Raw genomic sequence first — 21,075 nt, 5'->3', positions numbered from 1 at the left:
TGGTGGTGGTAGCAGTGGTAGTAGTAGCAGTAGTAGTAGTAGTAGTAGTAGTAGTAGTAGTAGTAGTAGTAGTAGTAGTTCACTTATTTACCACATCTCATCTTTATGTTGGGATGTGTTTTCTAAATGGTCCAAAAATATAATTTATGAAAGAGTATATTTTCCTCCTGGACCTTTCACACGTTATGTTGGTAATTAGTACATTAGTATAATCTAATATTAAAATGTATTTTATCAATTAAATCAATCTGTAATACAACTAATTTTATTCGTTGTATGTATTTCAACTAATTAAATAGGGCATAAACTTTCAATTTTGTTACATCTTTGCTAGATTATGAAATTTCCTTTGAATTATTGATGTCTGGAAAAATAATCCCGTATTATAGCCTGACCTATACAGAAAAAATGCATGATATAGTGTTTAAATCCTAACAATGATAAATCAACTTCCAAAGACAGTAAATAGTAAAGATACTGTACTATGGTATTACCGTTTTTATTTCAATCAATCCGATAGGAGGCGCCAGATGGCATTGGTGACGACGTTGAACATAGGCTGGACAATGATTAAATGAATGAATAAGGAATTTTAAAAATAATTTTATAGAAATGCGCAAAAAATTGTATTTTTCCAATCGTTTTGATTTTCCGGGACAAATATAACTCAACAACTCCTGGGAAATACAGGACGTCTGGCAACCCTGAGGCAAACAGATGTGCAGAAGATCGTACGTATGTACAGTATTTTTTCAGGGGCGAGGTGTTGCGAGGTGCTGACTGAGGAATTTCGCACGTCTGGAAGGCCGCTGTGTGGAGGTCAGTGCCGTTCAGCTCTCGTTGTTGTCCTGCGCAAAGATCTGAGTTGCGAATAAACTTCAGCAATGGAGCTACTTTACAAGACTTCCTTCACACCAGCTTTTCTCAAACTTTTCTGAAGTGGGGACCACTTTTTAAAGTCAGAACAGTTCCGCGGACCACCTTACTCTTGTTCCCTTCGATAGCAAATTTATCATTTTTGTAGTATATTTTAATATCAATATACTTATATTTTAAAATTAATTTAATTAAATTAAATTAATTTTATATTAGTATTAACTAATAGGGATATCTTATGCGAAGTTTTACCGTTAGATGGCAGGAGCGTTCCATCCGGCGCAACATATTGTAGGGCTATATTACGTCATATGCTACAGTTGATTACGTTCTCCCGCTTGTTGGTTTTCTGTGCGTGTGAAAATTATATTTATAACTAGCCGTACCCGTGCGCTCCGCTGCACCCGTTAGAAATAAATATAAAGTAATTACATAATTAAAATAGGACATTTGATCCAGGGAACATTCGTGTTTCATAGAAGGATAAATCGTTTAATATGTTACTTAATTTAAATTGCATCCAAATAATTAAAATGCGATCATTTTGGTCCAGAGACCACTCATTGGTGCAATGACAATTCCTTTAACATGTTTCTAATTTTTATTACATGCAGCCATAGTTTAATGAACATTGACATCATTTAGATTTAATGTGTATACCTTATTTTACTTGTCATAGGTTTCCATTGAATTATGGTAATAACCAGGGAAAGGATTTATATGTAAATACATATTTACTTATAAAGCTAATATAATTTATATTTTGCATTATCTTTATGTTTCACAATGTGTAGGGTTGAAAAATCCTACTTTTATTTTCCATATTTTTCCATATTTTAGAGTTTAGTACATATTTTCGTTAATTTCCATATATTTTCCATATTTCATATAAAACAGTCCATATTATATTAGGTTTAACAATAAAACAAAACAAAATTCCATTAACTTTTAAAAATACATTTCAACAATAGAGATTTAAACACATGTTCAGTAATCCCTTTAACATCAGAGTTATTTGAAAATTAGCAGTCCTATCAACAATGGGAAAGTAAGTTACAAAACTGTATTAATTTAATTTAAAATTTTTAACAGACTTCAGTTGTGCAGCTCAACAGTTAAATGCCAGTCAGAGTACACATAGGTTCAGTTTTGTAAATCATACTATAAAGACGGTAAATATGCCAAAAGTACGTCATTCAGTCAATTTAAAATCAAAACTAACAAGTTACATTTCAGAATTTAAAGAAGATGGTTTATCAACTGACAATAAAATATTATTTTGTAATTTGTGTCAGTGTGCAGTATCATCTACACAAAAGTTCCTGGTGCAACAACACATTACAACTAGTAAACATCAGGCCAACAAACAACTAAATTCCAAGCAGAGACAATTGTTTTTAACACAACCAACAACATCGAATGTAAGATCTGAGTTTAACATCGACCTGTGCCGTTCTCTCATCTCTGCTGATATTCCTCTCTACAAACTAAAGAATAAGGTCTTCAGGGAATTCCTTGAAAAATATACTCAACATACAATCCCGGATGAGTCAACACTTAGGGAGATGTATGCTCCTTCCATCTACGATGAGACAATACAGAAGATAAGAGATGAAATTAAAGATAGTTCAATTTGGGTTTCCATTGATGAGACTCCCGACAAAGAAGGTAGACTTGTTGGTAATGTAGTTATCGGTTTGTTAAGTGAACAATATTCTGAACGAATTCTTTTACATTGTGATGTTCTAGAAAAGTGCAATAACAAAACTATAGTTAAACTGTTCAACGAAGCTATGGGTATCCTGTGGCCAAAGGGTATTATGTACGATAATGTGTTATTCTTTATTAGCGATGCTGCCCCTTATATGGTCAAAGCTGGACAAGCATTATCTGTTGTATATCCTAAATTGACTCATTTTACTTGTGTGGCGCATGCATTTCATCGTGTGGCAGAAGTGGTCAGAGACAATTTCCCTAAAGTAGATTTGTTGATTTCATCAGTGAAAAAAGTATTTCTCAAAGCTCCCAGTAGAGTTAACGTGTTGAAAGAAATGTACCCTGAAATTCCATTGCCACCAAAGCCAATTTTAACTAGATGGGGTACATGGCTAGAAGCAGTTGAATATTATGCCGAACATATAGACTCTATTAACAATGTTCTCCTTGCATTGGACTCTGAAGATGCAGTCTCAATTGATACTGCGAAAACAGTTACCTGTGACATAAGTGTGAAGAATGACTTAGCTCACATTCAGCATACATTTTCATGCATCATAAAAACGCTCAAAAGTCTCCAAAATAGGCACCTTTCACTATCTGAAAGTTTTGAAATTATAAATAGTACTGTGGAACAACTGAATCGTGGTAGAGGTAAAGTTGCAGATGCAGTAAGAGCTAAGGTGGACACTGTACTTTCAAAAAACCCTGGATATGAAGAACTACAAAAGGTTGTTGCTGTGATGAGTGGTGAATCAACAGTGAAGATTAACTTGGACTTATCCCCAGCAGACATTGTGAAATTGAATTATGTACCAGTTACTTCTTGTGACGTCGAACGCTCTTTTAGTCAGTATAAATCTATCCTCAGAGACAATAGAAGACGATTCACTTTTCAGCACTTGAAAGAAATGTTTGTAACCTATTGTTATGATAACAGACAATAAAAATTGTGTTTTGTTGAAACTACATTGGAAGATAAGGTACGTCCATTATATTTTTTGTTTAGTTTGATTAAAATGTACCAATATTTAACGTACATAGTCATTTTTTTATAATTTTAAGTCCATATTTAATTCCATATTTTGGTAAAAATCCATATTTAATTCCATATTTTGGTAAAAATAACTACATATATATTTACATATTTCATATATTTTTAGTCCATATAAATCCGTTCCCTGGTAATAACTTAATTTTAATCCTTGTTTTCTACGTATTCAGTAAATGGCGTTTGGCCCACTATGGTTCTGAACCCTTCAAATAATTTAAATTATATTACATAATATTACATTACATATATTATATTATATTACATTATATTATATTATATCAGAAGTTACTGTAATAACATTATAGCGTTATGTCCATCTAGAGAAACTACACTTTCCAATGGTGAAATAATAATTAATTATACAAATCGGTTAATTTAGCTTCCGATATTACTTCATACAAACACAGAAACATTCTCTGTAGGCTATCTTTCATAGCTTTCGATTGTTGCTGTCCAAGGCCCCTTATAGACGAAGTCATTTGTTTTTTATTTCATTATACGGCCTTAGATGGCAGTTATTTTAATTTTAAAACTCATTTATCTCATTAAATATCAGTCCTATCAAAATTTTTCAAGGAACAAAACTTATCGAAAATTATTTTTGAAGAAACTTTTGTTATGTAACATTTTTCACAAAAATCAATAATAAGCGAGATATTTCGATTTATTTAATTCAGGCCCCCTTATAACCCCCTTTTAAATAAAGTATTTTGAATGCCATATAGCCTAAAATCTAAGTTACAACGAACTTAATTTATATTCCAATTTTCATCGAAATCCGTTTAGCCATTATCGCGTGAAAAGGTAACAAACATACAGACAGACAGACAGACAGACATACAAACAAAAATTTCAAAAAAGCGATTTTCGGTTTCAGGGTGGTTAATTATATATGTTAGGACCAATTATTTTTGGAAAATTGAAAATTACCAGAAAAATTTCGGCTACAGATTTATTATTAGTATAGATTATTTTGTATAACCTAGTATGATTTAATATAATTCAGTATTTTCTTACCTCATAATTTAATTTAATTTACAATAAATAATAACGTAAACTTGTATAATGCTGAGCGATTCCTCTCAAGAGATGAATGGGGAAATCTGCAGTATGCAGAATGTAGATTCGAGTAAATTGAATAATGCACGAACCTAAACGAAAACTTTGAGAACGAGGTGCATAAATAAAAAAATAAATAAATAAAATGGGAACTTTGTCGAAAGTAAATATTACCTCTTTAATCATTAGTATTGTACGTACCGTAGGCCTACGCTAAAAACAGGATATGTAGCCACCAATGTGCTTTTTTTTTTATAGGGAAGGGACTATCGAGATTGAATTCCTCGTATTTTTTCCCCTCTAGTTGCAGAAAGATTAAATGCAATGTTTGATAAGATGATGATCGCAGTAGCTAGTACCACGATTAAGTTATTCCTGTGTTTTATACGTTAAGGGCATGCAGTTTTGAATACTATGTAGGATGATTTTGAAGATTTGAAGTAAAAACATGGTTTTAATAATTAATCTACAGCACATTAAAACATTATTCACGAAATGGATTTCACTATGGATTGTCCTGGATAATAAACATCTCAGTTAATCGAGAGTTTATTGCAGGCGTAAACTTCGGAGACATAGCTTGCTGTCGAGGTTGCATATGTTTTCATTAATTTACTTTTCCCTCTTCCAACATGAAGCTGTAGTCAGCAATTTCTTACTTGAAGTAGTTATTTTTAATTGCTAACACTTTCGAGGCGCCATTTAATTAGTTAAATTTTTAAGGTTCAAAGCATATATTCAGAATACTTCGAGACCTGAATGAAGACAAAAGGCTTTCCCTGGTTTTTACATGTAGGAACACACAAAAATTTGCCATTTTGAGTTGTTTTTAAGAGTATTTAATGTACTAATACATTACGTAAATCCTCAATGTTTATATACCGAAAAACAAATGCTCACGCAAAGCGCATCCCTCAAAGTACACGCGCGCTATCTGTTGGTGGTAGTTCAGGATATCCCTATTAAGCTAATGTTAATAGAAGAAAATTCATTTTTGTTTCTTTAATAATTCAAGACTATCAGAGTTTGGATAATCTTTATTTACTTATTAACTAAAAAAAAATACATGTTGATACATTAATGAGATGGATGAGCCTATCGATTCTTGCACAGTTGTGCTATACTTGGATGTATACTGGTAAGCTTAGTCGGAGATCGTCACATACATCGAGTCGATTTCGGTAGCCTACTTTGTTTTTATTAAGGTAAGCCAGCGAATAGGGATTATAAAGAATGGACACTGAGCGAATTTACCTGTGTTTTGTTTCTCTGTGCGCCAGCGGCTAGTTCCAATTTCAAGCGCTAGAGGAGCATACGCTAAGATAATAGAGTTGAGACACTGGATCCAAACATCGCCTACCTCATTGCATAATCCAGTAACGCTTTGCTTCAAATAAATTCAAGTTAACAGCTTTTCCTTATTTCTCAGTGACAAACTAGTTGTAATAATAATATTTTATATTTCAGATATCATAAATTATATTATAAAATAATATAATACATTATAAAATTAAGTATCGAATTCGTTTAATATTTGTATGTAATATTATATAGGTATATGGTTTTACTTCTCGTAAGAGTTTTGTTTTTCCATTTTCAGCGCTATCAAATCATTACATATTTTAATTGTTGTTGGGGTCAACGTCTCAACTCTCATTATAAAGGAACTCTAGAGTCTACGTAGACATTACAGTTAATGACGGATTTATTATTTTATGGATCCAATTTTTTTTATTTGAGTACATAATGTACCTAGATGTATTAATTATATGTGTTATATTTCCGCTGTGTCGACTGCTAGCTGGTGTGATGTCAGCGCCAACTCTAGGGAGAAAGCAGAATCTGACGCTCTAGCTGGCTTGAAGGTCATTGAAATCAGTCCGGCTACATCAAAGGTACCGACGCGAAGTGTCCATTCTTTATAATCCCTATTCGCTGGGTAAGCGTTCACTGTAACGGCTTCACCTCATCGCCTCATCGGATTCTCCTATCAGCTGTTTAAAACACGACGTCGTACGATATTGACATTGCTGAAAGCAGAGAAGTTGAGGTTAGGTCTATTAATTACGTCTGTTAGCGAATAAGAATTTGTAATTGCTTCATGCGTCTTAATTGAAGAGGAAGAAACGAAAGAAATATTGGTTACATAATATATTTGCAAGAAACGACTTGATTACTGTAATGGGAACGCCTCAAATTATATAATTCTTCGCAATTTTCTACACGCGAAATGAGTTTTCCGTCTGCCATTTTGACGCTACACTGAACATGGCGCAACATAATAGTAACAGTTGACCAATTAAAATTAAAAATATTCAACAATGAATGGAAGTGAAAACATAATATATTTTGGACAATTTAGAAAACTCAGTTTACAAGAACAGATTATTGCTATACAGAAGGGAAGGATAACTCCAACACTACCTGGTCTTATATGTATGCATGTAGGCTAATTTGTAGCATGTTTCATTCAAGAAGGTGTCATTTAGTGCTTTTAACTTCTTTACTCCTCTTAAGAAATATGCAGGAGCCGCCACTGCTTTCAATAGATAAAAATTGATAACAATGAACTCAATTTCCGGCCTGTTTATGACTAAATAACCGGTACTATTTTGTCATTTAAATCTGTTCCTCAATAACATATTCCAATCTATTTATTGAGAAGGAAACAAACATCGCTTCTCAAATATAAGCCTACAACATACACACAACATAAGCCTACACAATATTCTCATCTCCATTATACTTATAAAGCTAATGGCGTGGGATTACAAGTAAATGCTCATCTAATATTGCATCAGTGCACACGAACTTACACATTTTCATTTCGAGAATTCTCCTAATGCGACACTGAAGGAAAATTCGAATTCAATTCTTCACGCAGGAAGCCGCATCCTCATCCGGGCCACGATGCCAGTCACGGAACTAGTTAGATGTTTGTGGTTTTCCGTAGCTGGAGGTCCTGTGTACACAGCGAACGCTCCACTGATTCTGCCAGTTCTGTAATGAAAGATATTTACTTTTTATAGTCGGAGAAAGTCCGTTGCAGTACGTGGTCTTCCACTGCATTCTTTGTCACACAAGTTGAGAGTGTCACCAGGTTCATTACGAGCACGAGCAGACCAACGTAGAAGAAACCCGGCTAGAGCAAAATTTTCCTTTCAAAAATCAAAATCTTTTGTTTTATTGGTTCCTTCAGCACCCAGGTTTCACATGCATATGTAACAATTGATCTTATAATTGTTTTATGTAGTTTGAATTTTGCTGACTTAGATAGAAAGGGATGACGTCATCCCTCCACCTATTTTTTGGTCTTCCTGTTGCTCTAGTCGTTAGAGGTTGCCACTGGTAGATCTTATTCGCAAGTCTATCATTTTGCATTCGGTTTACATTTCCAAATCATCCTAGTCTTTGAACTTTAATAAAATTTACATGTAAAGTATGAGCATTATAAGAGATTTAAGCATAATTTAACGGTGATAACCAGGCTTCGAGACTTCGGACCCAATAGAGCAGTTCAGTGGGAAATCCGCATAACGGCGTACTGATTATAGTGGTAAAGAGTATAGTGGGTGTATTTGTAGAATGAATGCCAACAAATATGCAAAGGAAAACGCTCTGGATTTGAAGGTTCTGACGAATAATTTGGTTTTCATACAAACTGTGTCTGAAACTATTACACGGTTAGAGAAGTCAGAGCAAGAGATGCCGGAAGCCCTCAAATTAATTTAGAAAATGATGCAGAGAATTAATGAGACATCAAGTACACCGGTTACTGAACGTGTAAAACAGAAGTGGAAATCAGTTTTATGTAAAAATAACGGATATGGAACATTGTGTATTATAAACAGCAAATTAGTGGACATATAGTCACCCGAGAATAAAGGACTGTCTCTTAGAGACTGCAATGATGTTAGGTTTTTTTTTCGTTTTACTCCTATCACGTCACGACGTAGAGCGCAGCTTTCTACAGTACAAACTTTGGCAGATAACCGAAAAAGATTTACGTTTGAGATACTGAGAATGTATCTTATAGTAGGAAAAGTAACGCTTCACTGAAAGTTACTATTTTTCTGAAAATCCTTGGATGCCAAGCTTCAAAATGACGGGTCCTTCATTAAAATCCATTCAGCCGTTTTCCCGTAATTTCCATTACCAGTTCAAATTATATATATATATATATATATATATATATATATATATATATATATATATATAGATTCGCCCATTTCTATCATTTGTACTTGTCCGAACCACTTCAGTTCAGTTTTTGTGTTGCTTATCGAAGTTTAAGAGACATTAAATTTTTCTTCGGTATTTTAACTGGAAGTTTTCATGCTGAAGCCCATCTTTTGGGATAAGAGCCGCCTTAACAGCATTACTATAGGGCTCCGGGAAAAGTAGTGCGCTAGACCCTGCCAACGCAACCACTCACAGGAATAAAAATGTAAATTATATATAAAATGCACTCCAACAAAATCAGTTTTTTGACATTTAAAAAATATTATGTACAGAGGAGATTAATCATTACAAAGGTTTGGACAATACAACATGAGCAAAAAAAATCTCAACATAAAAATGGTACTTAGTTGGTAAATCGTACTGACTGACGATGAAAGAGTAATGGAACGGAGAAAAATTCTCTCCGGCGCCGGGATTTGAACCCGGGTTTTCAGCTCTACGTGCTGATGCTTTATCCACTAAGCCACACCGGATACAACCCCGACGCCGGTTAGAATCGTCTCAGATTAAGCTCCAACTCTTGGGTTCCCTCTAGTGGCCGCCCTCTGCACTACGTCATACATGTCTATGAACGCAGGACCGAAGTCCACACATGTGCTGAGGTGCACTCGATATGAGTGACTAGTTGGCCGGGATCCGACGGAATAAGCGCCGTCTTAAATCATATATATTATTTTAATGTACCGAAGTACATATGATATTTCCATGCAGATATTCTGCGTCATCATACGGTGAAAGAGTAATGGAACGGAGAAAAATTCTCTCCGGCGCCGGGATTTGAACCCGGGTTTTCAGCTCTACGTGCTGATGCTTTATCCACTAAGCCACTCCGTTCCATTACTCTTTCATGGTATGATGACGCAGAATATCTGCATGGAAATATCATATGTACTTCGGTACATTGAAATAATATGTACTGACTGAGATAATACAAACGCACATTATGAAATTACCATGAATTATTTATTATTCATCAAGTGTCCAACACATACATTTGCGAAATTTCTTTACCGAGAATTACCTTAAAATTGGCTTGAAGTCACTGGTCTTCGGATGTCGAACACGCCTTGTCCCAACAGGACAAGGTTTCTGAAAGACTACAGCAGTCATGTCAATTGATGCCCATGGGAGCAAGCGCGCGCTTTAGAGCCCAGGAGAGCTTGAGCGCATTACAGCGGAAAGGAAAGAGACAGACGAAAGAGGTGGTATATGCCGCTTGGTCGAGCTATATTCAGGGATGGCCAGCACTGATTCAATAGATGAAGGGAAGAGAACTTATTAAAACTGTATCCATGGTAATTTTTAGATTTGTCTGAGAAGTATAAGTGCATTATAAGAATGTAAGTTTTAATTTTAATTTTAATGCTCATTTTTCACAAGTTTGATTTTTTTTATTCAAAAGAAATATTTTTCAATTTTTTTTATAGAAAAGTGAAATTTTCAGGTATAGGCCTATTTATTTAGTAGCCTTACAAATGTTTTGTAAATCTAATATACCGTAAATACGTATTACTGAAGATAGTGTATTGAAAATTTTAAAAATATTCGCATGGAAATTGTTTGTAAGGAAATGAATTAACAAAGCAACTACTGTTACATCATAAGCAATAGATACGTGTTCATGTGTTGTAAAACTGTCAGCTCTATATTTTCAGCAGATTTCGAGAAAATAATTTAATATACTGATCATAGGAAGTTGCGCACCAATATCACCTTGAAAGCCTAATGCAACAAGAGTTTTGTTATGGAATATTAGTTACACTTAAAACATATACAGCATCTATAGTAGGTAACTTTGCTTTGTACTGTAATATTGTTTTGATTAGTTTATTGATTACTTTTATAAGGCTAAAGATACCATCAATATCAATTCCAACAATGTCATACTCAATCTCTTTTTTGGGGATATCACTTTGTTTATGAATGATGTGTTTGATCCATTTAGTACAGTATAGTTGTACTACTATGGAATTTATATGAATATTCCTTCTTAACTTTTTATTATGTTATTAACATTTAAAACACAACTGCAATATTAAGAAATTGGTATTAGTACTTTTGTTTTACAGACAATATAGGTAATATCAAACAGAAAGAAGCCATATAAAAATAACGACATAAAATTTCACGTTCCGTTTGAAGTTTGTGCACCACTGTTTTCTTAATCCAACAGGCTGCTTATTCATATACACAACCCTTCCTCTTTCCATACTTAGCGCTTGATGCCCGCGCACGACGTCAAGGTCACAAAAATGCGCTTGCTTTGACATCACTGGACTACAGGAAAGAATAACAGCGCAGTAACTATACAATCTTCACATTTGTGCGCATTCCTCGTTATTAATTAAACATGCCAAGTCTCGCTACAAGTCGTAATTTTTCTCCTTCTACCGAATTAGCAGGCGATTTTAATGCTGAGGCAGGTGATTGGAAAATGAGTGTTAAATTCTGGTTTGTGCGTAGATTAACATGGGGCTCCTGTGCTTGTGGGGTCCCCGGGCAACTGCCCACTGTGCCCATGCACTACTGGGGATCAGCGTTGCCAACCCTGCGGCTTGGCTGAATCGCACAATTGCTTACAAACTATCGTACTTTTCATTGAAGGATCGTACACACATATAAATATAAGACTTAGGCCTATTTCGATTATCATAGCTGAACCCACTTCACTATGTTTTATTTAAACTATTTTTTTTTTTAGTTTTTATATGAAAATAGCTGCTAAAAATTAAATATGGGCGTATAAAATGATTTTAAAACACACCGTTTTCTGTTTACATTAGGAGGATGTTTAAAAATGGAAGGCATCGCCATCTTTATCCTTAGGAGGAACAGAAGAATCAGAATCTATATCTAGCCCTTTCGCAGTTTGTTCCATCGGCGGACAACCAAGCTTTACGTAAATTTCTGAACAATTTACCATAATTTTCTATACAGGTATATTTTTTTTTCCATATTTTATATAAGTACGCCCAATGTAGATTTTTGGGAATAGAGCTTGCTAAAACCAGTACTGATTCCATTACCACTATTTCACGTCAGAACTTACACGCACCTAATTTCTTACTACCCATGCACAAAACACGACTGGCACAAGGAAGTACTGTTTCAGACTGTTTCATGTTCCAATGTATATATACCGTATATATTTATTTTTTCCTGTTCCAGAGTTCCCAAAACATTACACACATCCAACATACTAGTACCTTACATTCTTATGTGATAACAGTAATTACGTTTAAACTATTGAGAGGTAGGAGAGATCATATCTAAGATGTTTGGAAATAAATGAAGGAAGAATATTTTTCCCAAATGCGCAACATTTTTTAATAGCCCGTCGTAAAGAAAATAGGTGAAGTGTTGTTCACATACACAAATACATGAACAATTTTGCTACTATAATGAGAAGGCCTACTATTCGTAAACTACGTACAATTTTACTAGTTCTAGAACACATGCAAACAGGAAAATTAATTTATTTCAGGACTCGCCCAATTTATTGCATACCAAGTCAATCCTTCTATCTTTTAAAGCAGCAAACCTGTCGAGTTTAACCCTTCTCCGGGCAACCAGGGTCCGTCGGGCCCTGGCACTACTATTTTTGTGAATAAAATTAAAGCTATAATTTCTACCTACTTGAAATTACATGACTTTGTTCATTATTGTGTTTTTTATATTTAGAGAGAAGGAAAATATCGTAGTATTTTGCACAAATGTTCTAGAACACTTTTACTTCTTTAAAGTCTTAACCGGGCATGCAGGGTCTATTGGACCATAGCATATTTTGTTGGCTTTCTCACTTCGTAACGAGGTTTCACTCTTTCAAACCATTCAATGATAATCTGACGGCAAAGGAATGTTGGCAAAATTATTTCCGAAGCTCAACAACAATGACATTTTAAAAAATGGACCAATTATGCATTGTAATAAATATAAATAAGTCAGTGTGAAGTTATCCTAGCCGTAATACGGTGTAGTTTATAACAGAGTGACTGAATCTCTCACCTATACTTTATTTCTGTATGGGAGTAATTATTATGGAAAAGCCAAAGAAAGTCAAAGAAACAAAGCTACGGTCTTTAGATGTTACAGTATATTTGAATGCATCTTAGTTATGCTGTTATACTGAAGAGTTGTAGTTAGGTCAAATATTCTGACAGACTCAGCGTAAGTACTTGTGTGAAGAATCCATTCAGGATTTGCTTAGAGAACCTGACCTAAGAAAAGACGAGCCATACAATAACGCCGATAATAGCAAATCTGATCATCAGAGTGAAGCATCAGAAGTTAGTAATCATCAGGGAAAGGATTTATATGTAAATACATATTTACTTATAAAGCTAATATAATTTATATTTTGCATTATCTTTATGTTTCACAATGTGTAGGGTTGAAAAATCCTACTTTTATTTTCCATATTTTTCCATATTTTAGAGTTTAGTACATATTTTCGTTAATTTCCATATATTTTCCATATTTCATATAAAACAGTCCATATTATATTAGGTTTAACAATAAAACAAAACAAAATTCCATTAACTTTTAAAAATACATTTCAACAATAGAGATTTAAACACATGTTCAGTAATCCCTTTAACATCAGAGTTATTTGAAAATTAGCAGTCCTATCAACAATGGGAAAGTAAGTTACAAAACTGTATTAATTTAATTTAAAATTTTTAACAGACTTCAGTTGTGCAGCTCAACAGTTAAATGCCAGTCAGAGTACACATAGGTTCAGTTTTGTAAATCATACTATAAAGACGGTAAATATGCCAAAAGTACGTCATTCAGTCAAGTTAAAATCAAAACTAACAAGTTACATTTCAGAATTTAAAGAAGATGGTTTATCAACTGACAATAAAATATTATTTTGTAATTTGTGTCAGTGTGCAGTATCATCTACACAAAAGTTCCTGGTGCAACAACACATTACAACTAGTAAACATCAGGCCAACAAACAACTAAATTCCAAGCAGAGACAATTGTTTTTAACACAACCAACAACATCGAATGTAAGATCTGAGTTTAACATCGACCTGTGCCGTTCTCTCATCTCTGCTGATATTCCTCTCTACAAACTAAAGAATAAGGTCTTCAGGGAATTCCTTGAAAAATATACTCAACATACAATCCCGGATGAGTCAACACTTAGGAAGACGTATGCTCCATCCATCTACGATGAGACAATACAGAAGATAAGAGATGAAATTAAAGATAGTTCAATTTGGGTTTCCATTGATGAGACTCCCGACAAAGAAGGTAGACTTGTTGGTAATGTAGTTATCGGTTTGTTAAGTGAACAATATTCTGAACGAATTCTTTTACATTGTGATGTTCTAGAAAAGTGCAATAACAAAACTATAGTTAAACTGTTCAACGAAGCTATGGGTATCCTGTGGCCAAAGGGTATTATGTACGATAATGTGTTATTCTTTATTAGCGATGCTGCCCCTTATATGGTCAAAGCTGGACAAGCATTATCTGTTGTATATCCTAAATTGACTCATTTTACTTGTGTGGCGCATGCATTTCATCGTGTGGCAGAAGTGGTCAGAGACAATTTCCCTAAAGTAGATTTGTTGATTTCATCAGTGAAAAAAGTATTTCTCAAAGCTCCCAGTAGAGTTAACGTGTTGAAAGAAATGTACCCTGAAATTCCATTGCCACCAAAGCCAATTTTAACTAGATGGGGTACATGGCTAGAAGCAGTTGAATATTATGCTGAACATATAGACTCTATTAACAATGTTCTCCTTGCATTGGACTCTGAAGATGCAGTCTCAATTGATACTGCGAAAACAGTTACCTGTGACATAAGTGTGAAGAATGACTTAGCTCACATTCAGCATACATTTTCATGCATCATAAAAACGCTCAAAAGTCTCCAAAATAGGCACCTTTCACTATCTGAAAGTTTTGAAATTATAAATAGTACTGTGGAACAACTGAATCGTGGTAGAGGTAAAGTTGCAGATGCAGTAAGAGCTAAGGTGGACACTGCACTTTCAAAAAACCCTGGATATGAAGAACTACAAAAGGTTGTTGCTGTGATGAGTGGTGAATCAACAGTGAAGATTAACTTGGACTTATCCCCAGCAGACATTGTGAAATTGAATTATGTACCAGTTACTTCTTGTGACGTCGAACGCTCTTTTAGTCAGTATAAATCTATCCTCAGAGACAATAGAAGAAGATTCACTTTTCAGCACTTGAAAGAAATGTTTGTAACCTATTGTTATGGTAACAGACAATAAAAATTGTGTTTTGTTGAAACTACATTGGAAGATAAGGTACGTCCATTATATTTTTTGTTTAGTTTGATTAAAATGTACCAATATTTAACGTACATAGTCATTTTTTTATAATTTTAAGTCCATATTTAATTCCATATTTTGGTAAAAATCCATATTTAATTCCATATTTTGGTAAAAATAACTACATGTATATTTACATATTTCATATATTTTTAGTCCATATAAATCCGTTCCCTGGTAATCATCATTTAGAGCCACAATATGACCCTGAAACATGCCATCAAAACCTGACAAATATGGCTTGAAAGTATGGTGGACTTGTGACTCCAAAACCTTCTATCCCCTAAATGGTCTGCTATACACCAGAAAAGAAAAATGTGTATGGGTTCACTCTGCAGTAGGTCGAAGGTTTGTAGAAACACTGTCTTATCAAAGAACAAACAGAAATGTAACTTGCGATAACTACTTTACTGACAAAGAACTCGCTGAGAATCTCCTCAGTAATGGTCTCACCTTAGTTGAAACAGTACACAAAAAAATATGTATATTCATCTCTCCTGAGTTTCAGCCAAATAAAAGACTGCCAGAGTATTCATCCATCTTCGGATTTACAAAATATGTAACACTGGTTTCAATGTACCAAAACAAAATAAGGCAGTTGTTGTTCTTTCTGCAATGCACCACACAAAAACCATTTCGGAAGAAGAAAAGAAACCACAAATTATTCTTCACTGTCATAGCACAAAAGGAGATATTGACACACTCGATCATTAGTGAATGCATATGCGTGCAAGAGACGTACAAATCGCTGGCCATTTGCATTTTTATGTAGAAATTGTAGATCATACACTAAACATGTTTCTTTTATCGCATGAAAAAACTACTAAAATTATATCATTTATGTATATTATCATGGATACTTTGGTCACTATAATAATATCATTATTAAAGAAGATTAATATTGTGTACAATAAAATTATTTTCTTATGTCAATGTATTAAAATGGCATGAGGGTCCGGGACCCTCCTTGCCCATCAACGTTACAAAAGTAGGTTGCCCGGAGAAGGGTTAAATGTCTGAGTTTAACTGGGGGTGGCCAGTATATCTCTATGCAAAGCTATGGGGCTAATGATGAAAGTCTCTCCTGTGATGTAGCATTCAGAATGAAATTTTTAATCTTAGCCTATCAAAGAGAAAAGCTTCTTTCATTGGAATAATTTAAGTTATTTCATAAAACTTCTCTATTTTTAGTACTTTTTAGAACAAAGAACAAATGGAATTGTAGGATGTCCAGAATTTAAAACATCTTTTCCATCCTCATATTTATGTCTGTAAAACGGCATTTCCAATATATTACAAACCGTGCCATTTCCGGGATACATATTTCGCACTCATTTATTAATATTTTGCGGGTATTGGTACTTGAGTATTTGAATAATAGCACTATAGTGATTAAACATACAATATACACTGCAATGTAGGATTAATACACTATATACACGTATCATTAATCTATACTAATAAATAAATCTGTAGCCGAAATTTTTCTGGTAATTTTCGATTTTCCAAAAATAATTGGTCCTAACATATATAATTAACCACCCTGAAACCGAAAATCGCTTTTTTGACATTTTTGTTTGTATGTCTGTCTGTCTGTCTGTATGTTTGTTACCTTTTCACGCGATAATGGCTAAACGGATTTCGATGAAAATTTGAATATAAATTAAGTTCGTTGTAACTTAGATTTTAGGCTATATGGCATTCAAAATACATTATTTAAAAGGGGGGTTATAAGGGGACCTGAATTAAATAAATCGAAATATCTCGCTTATTATTGATTTTCATAAAAAATGTTACATAACAAAAGTTTCTTTAAAAATAATTTGCGATAAGTTTTATTCCCTGAAAAATTTTGATAGGACTGATATTTAATGAGATAAATGAGTTTTAAAATTAAAATAACTGCCATCTAAGGCCGTATAATGAAATAAAAAACAAATGACTTCGTCTATAAGGGGCCTTGGACAGCAACAATCGAAAGCTATGAAAGATAGCCTACAGAGAATGTTTCTGTGTTTGTATGAAGTAATATCGGATGCTAAATTAACCGATTTGTATAATTAATTATTATTTCACCACTGAAAAGTGTAGTTTCTCTAGATGGACATAATGCTATAATGTAATATAATATAATATAATATAATATAATATAATATAATATAATATAATATAATATAATATAATATAATATATGTAATGTAATATTATATAATATAATTTAAGTTATTTGAAGGGTTCAGAACCATAGTGGGCCAAGCACCTTTACTGAATACGTAGAAAACAATGGTTAAAATTAAGTTATTACCATAATTCAATGGAAACCTATAAGAAGTAAAATAAAATATACACATTAATGTTGTCAATCTTCATTAAACTATGGTTGCATGTAATAAAAATTAGAAACGTGTTAAAGGAATTGTCATTGCACCAAATGAGTGTCTCTGGACCAAAATGATCGCATTTTAATTATTTGGATGCAATTTAAATTAAGTAACATATTAAACGATTTATCCTTCTATCAAACACGAATGTTCCCTGGATCAGATGTCCTATTTTAATTATGTAATTACTTTATATTTATTTCTAACGGGTGCAGCGGAGCGCACGGGTACGGCTAGTAAATAATAAGTTAATAAGTACTAAACTACATGTGTACATTCACGCGCGCGTTAAACTTTCAAGTACAAGAGCTGGGACAAAACTGGCAAACTCATGAGAAAAAATAATACACGCGGCGGGAAACAACTTTTAAACTTTACGAATGTATGTGGCGTGCATTCCTGATAAAATAACATATAGCCAGCTAATTTACCGCTGCCAGGCTGGCTGCTTAGACACAAGGAATGAGGATACTTTTCTCGAGTCAGGTAGTAGGCCTACATACTGTAAAATTTCACAGCCCTTCAACAATAGCCCCTGGCCTTGGAGACCAGGTTCAACCCTTCTCCACCGTTAGATCTGCAAACTGGTTACTCCACCCACAACAAGTCTGACAGTTCTCCGTAACTGAAAGACTCAGTAACGCACTTCACTCATACAATCTTTCTTTAGTGCGTGACGTCACGTTACCATGGAAACAAAGTGCTGTATGAGAATGGGAGTCCAAATATTTTCACTTCTACAGTATTATAGGTTCCAATAGACACCGCTCGGCGCTCGTAACAGTTGACATTATTCTATTCAGCGGACGGTTACAGGTACTATTTATATAACTAAACACTATTAATAACGACTGAAAATAAAACTTTTTTTTTTATTTTAGAAAAAACGGAACCGGTAATAACTAGAATTAATTATTAATACGAGATAAAATTGTGTTTTACGCGTAAATAGGTGAAATGGTACTTCACCTACTTCACCTGAATAACCGCCCCTGATAGCAAGAAGAAATGGACACTGTACAGCAGAGCAGGCAAGACCTGTCCTGTGAACTTATCATGCGCCCCCGTGGCTATAACACCAATGGGAATGGAGGGGAAATATAAGTTTTAGTCTGAGATGAACTTCCGTGTCGGTAGAGTCGAATAATATTAACAGCATGATACAAACTCTCTTTCTGATAGCTCATTCTTTCGCCTTTCGCACAGCTCACACGCCAGGTCTCCGCTCCTCATCTATACTTGTCTTGATTTCTTAACGCGTCCCTATAATAATGTTTAGTCTACGAAAATCAAGCTGTCCCCTGGACCTGCAGACATAGGAGAGCGTTATCATTGGACTGTACAGCATTTATAACGCAGAAGCTACTTTAAATGCTTAAGTGAAATATAATACTTCATAAATGAATAGGCCTATATAACATTCCAAATGTCTTAAATTGTAACGATTTTAAGTCCTTTTCGACATGTATTTTTCTGTTTGTCGATAAGGTCGTACATTTTGCGGCAACGGTATCTGTGGGTTGAATCGTACGATCGTACGGTTGGCAACACTGCTGGTGATGTTGAAATCGTGCATGTCCATCAGAATCTCGAAGTGCAGCATTGTTGTATCAAATGCGGCACGTACCTGCGCACATTGCGTCACTCCCCGCTCGTTGCCTCACAGACAAGGAATCCACAATGCCGGACATCCGCGTCCGGCGATAAGGGCCTGGCTAAGTCGAGCATCAGACTTAAAGAGCAGAGGACACTGCTTGCAACAAGGTACGTATCTGTGTAGGCCTACACTGAAAGCTAAGGAAGACGATCTCCATGCTTCTCGTGGAGCAACAGGGTGTTCGTCAGAGCTCCAAAATATTGAGGCTTCTGTGGTGATTGGATTGTGAAGAAGATTTTGCAGTAACAGTGTGTTGGGCTCCATTATCTCCGACGACGTAATTTATTGTTACTTATATCGTGTTGTTCTTCGTAATGTAGGCTATATCAGATATTCACTGGCGCAACTTTGCCGAACGGCTGGAACGTAGGCTTTCCACGCTGGTAACCTGGGTTTGAATCAGTGGCGAATATTCTGAACATGCACTGCATGCCCTGTTATTTTAAAAAACACATACTCTATAATTGAAATTATTATTATTATTATTATTATTATTATTATTATTATTATTATTATTATTATTATTATTATTATTATTATTATTATTATTCGTATAGGTCAGTTTCTGTCAGATGCGTTTCCAATTCACTGTGGGCTAAAGCAAGGAGATGCACTATCACCTTTACTTTTTAACTTTGCTCTAGAGTATGCCATTAGGAAAGTCCAGGATAACAGATAGGGTTTGGAATTGAACGGGTTACATCAGCTGTTTGTCTATGCGGATGACGTGAATATGTTAGGAGAAAATCCACAAACAATTAGGGAAAACACGGGAATTTTACTTGAAGCAAGTAAGAGGGATGGAAGTAAATCCCGAAAAGACAAAGTATATGATTATGTCTCGTGACCAGAATATTGTACGAAATGGAAATATAAAAATTGGAAATTTATCTTTTGAAGAGGTGGAGAAGTTCAAATATCTTGGAGCAACAGTAACAAATATAAATGATATTCGGGAGAAAATTAAACACAGAATAAATATGGGAAATGCCTCTTATTATTCGGTTGAGAAGCCTTTATCATCCAGTCTGCTGTCAAAAAATCTGAAAGTTAGAATTTATAAAACAGTTATATTACCGGTTGTTCTTTATGGTTGTGAAACTTGGACTCTCACTTTGAGAGAGGAACATAGATTAAGGGTGTTTGAGAATAAGGTGCTTAGGAAAATATTTGGGGCTAAGAGGGATGAAGTTACAGGAGAATGGAGAAAGTTACACAACACAGAACTGCACGCATTGTATTCTTCACCTGACATAATTAGGAACATTAAATCCAGACGTTTGAGATGGGCAGGGCATGTAGCACGTATGGGCGAATCCAGAAATGCATATAGAGTGTTAGTTGGAAGGCCGGAGGGAAAAAGACCTTTGGGAAGGCCGAGACGTAGATGGGAGGATAATATTAAAATGGATTTGAGGGAGGTGGGATATGATGATAGAGACTGGATTAATCTTGCTCAGGATAGGGACCAATGGCGGGCTTATGTGAGGGCGGCAATGAACCTCCGGGTTCCTTAAAAGCCAGTAAGTAAGTATTATTATTATTATTATTATTATTATTATTATTATTATTATTATTATTATATTTACATTTATTTTCCGCGTTTTATTTTCATCAAAAATGTTAAATACTGCTGTATTTAGTTTAAATATAACAGGTTAGACTACATGCAGTTATATATATATATATATATATATATATATATATATATATATATATTGTATGCAGTATTCAACAAAAATGCTTTCTGAAGCCTCGGGGTGTATTACCGTT

At 34.4% G+C, this 21,075-nt stretch overlaps 1 protein-coding gene across 3 annotated transcripts in view; it reads left to right on the top strand.

The window, feature by feature from the left end:
* The first annotated feature begins 19,274 nt into the window (after positions 1-19,274).
* Positions 19,275-21,075, top strand: part of LOC138708747 (talin-1-like) — an 86,809-nt gene continuing 85,008 nt past the window's right edge. The window contains exon 1 of one of the 3 annotated variants that reach the window (XM_069838883.1): positions 19,275-19,409. The gene's annotated coding sequence lies outside the window, so the exon portion shown is untranslated. Of the gene's footprint in view, positions 19,410-19,443; positions 19,580-19,666; positions 19,686-21,075 lie in introns of those variants that run through there. The other 2 variants (XM_069838884.1, XM_069838885.1) reach the window with 2 other exon arrangements.

Source organism: Periplaneta americana, chromosome 11, assembly GCF_040183065.1.
Source record: "Periplaneta americana isolate PAMFEO1 chromosome 11, P.americana_PAMFEO1_priV1, whole genome shotgun sequence".
NCBI lineage: Eukaryota > Metazoa > Arthropoda > Insecta > Blattodea > Blattidae > Periplaneta > Periplaneta americana.
The sequence above is the reverse complement of the archived record's forward strand: the minus strand, read 5'-3'. Positions and strand labels throughout refer to the sequence as shown.